Consider the following 2,286-nt stretch of genomic DNA (forward strand, 5'->3'; position numbering starts at 1 on the left):
CCGTTTTGGTGAAATAGGACGCGAGATACTACGCTCACCTCGCTAGCTTATTTTCGCCGAGGCGCTGCTAGCTCCTGTCACAACACAGTTGGTCTAACGGCATTTTACGACAGGGCTTCGAGATTTACGGCATGAACGCTTGCGCCCCATGCTGCGTTCCGGCTGACTCGGTAACTTCGGGTCGGTGACGCCCATCCCTCAGCTGAACGCGTTCCATTGTCGCCCGTCGGGGGAAACGTTAGCGCCCGCAGTACATTGGTTTGTTTGGCTGAAAAAGCTAAAAAAATAAATAAATAAATAAAAAAAGAGAGTGAGAAAGCAACAACAACGCTAATGAAAACCCCGTTCGCCGTTGACAATCTGTTGTAGGGCCCGAGCGAGTTGCGGCGTAATACGATTCTTTTTACGTTTTTTCCCATGTTACGGGTCTGGGATTTTTCCGAGTTACGGAGCCCGGTGGAACGCGGCGTGGGCGCCGAAGAGCGACATCGGGTGGAAAGAATCTCTCGGAAAATCACGAGCATGAGTTTTATTACGAAAATAACAACATTTACATTCAACCAGACTCTTGCATGCGAGTGTGGATGGCTGGTAAAGGGATCAACGCTTCTTTATTGGATCGAATTTCTGCTTATATCGTTAAAAAAACACATAAACTGTATTATTTACATGACTATAAAAGTTATGTTCCCAGGTGAAATGCAACACTGGAGAAAATATGTAAGACTTGCCTGTTTATATGCATTAAACTATATAATAATAAAAAAAAAAAAAATCAGAAAGGAATTCTTTACTTTTCTTTCTTTTTTTCCCCGAGGACATATTGTGTGCTATCACCGGGTGCGTTGCATTCCATTTCACTGCATACATGTATGGAAGTATGTATATGTATGTGACAAATAAAAAAAATCTTGAATCTTGAATCTTGAAAAAACAACCCGTACTAAAACGCACACAAAGGACTTAAAAAATAAGCCTGTGCACACACGCTTTAATCGACGCTTTCAAGTGAGTGATACCTGTCCTATCAGTGCAAGAATTAAAAACAAAAAAGACATTTGTTTACGTTTTTATAGCGTCAACCACAGTCGGCGAACGTCAACGTAAAAAAAAAAAGGTGTAGGTGTGTGTGTGTGTGTGTGTGTGTGTGTGTGTGTGTGTGTGTGTGTGCGTGCGTGCGTGCGTGCGTGTGTGCGTGCGTGTGTGTGTGTGTGTGTGTGTGAGAGACCACACACCGCTCGGACGCGGTTAACGCCGTTAAACAGCACAACCGTCGGCGCCGTGGCTTAGTTGGTTAAAGCGCCTGTCTAGTAAACAGGAGATCCTGGGTTCGAATCCCAGCGGAGCCTGGGCGTGGAGCCGCCGCTCGGAACGTACGAGCGATCTGACCCTTTTGAACGCGGGGTGACGAGCCGTTCTTTTAGTTTTTCTTTATTATTATTATTATTATTATTATTTTTTTTTTTTGTTGCCAAGTTTTACGGACAGATATGTCGCGCCGTTTGTTGAGGTTGCCGTCTCCCGCCCCGCGGTAAATGCCTCCCCTTCCATTCGGGAGCTGGCCTCTGCTGGCCGGAAAAGGCGCGCACGCAACTGTCCGCGTCAGGTTCACTTTCACGCTTCTTGCGATTCTTTTTGAGCGGCTCTTTCTTTTATTGATTTATTTTATTTTTATTATTTTTTTTTTTTAGGAGCGAAGGGAACCGAGTCGCGCTGCGTGGCGAGCCGTTCTTTTTTTTTTTTGACGGCTCAAGTTTTAGAGACAGATCTTTTTATTTATTATTTATTTATTATTGTGAAACGTTTTTAAGTATCATATCATAAATATACTACTACTACTACTACTACTACTACGACTACTACTACTACTACTAATAATAATAATTATAATAATAATAATTATAATAATAATCATCATCATCATCATTAGAATAAAAAAAAAATACCCAGAAGATCCGATTTGTGGAAAGGGGGCGTTCACTAAAACCAGCCACCAGCGTGGGCCTACCCGGAGTTGCCAGGTCCGCAGTTTTCCCCGCGGAATCGGCCTACCTTTGAAGTGTCGCTGCGGGCTGAATTTGCCGTCCGCGACTTTGGTAGACCTATTTCGCGCGCAAATTACTTAAAATAATATGTGTTAAAAAAAAAAAATCACAAAACATTGGGCTTTCCCCGGATTTATATTGGCCGTTATGCTGGTTTTGTCACATATACCTGGCAACCCTGCCCTTTCGCCATTGCTCTGCGCGCAGGGTTTCCTCCACTGCTTGTTTCCTCCACTGCTTG

The sequence above is a fragment of the Zeus faber genome (assembly GCF_960531495.2).
Source record: "Zeus faber genome assembly, chromosome: 19".
Lineage (NCBI taxonomy): Eukaryota > Metazoa > Chordata > Actinopteri > Zeiformes > Zeidae > Zeus > Zeus faber.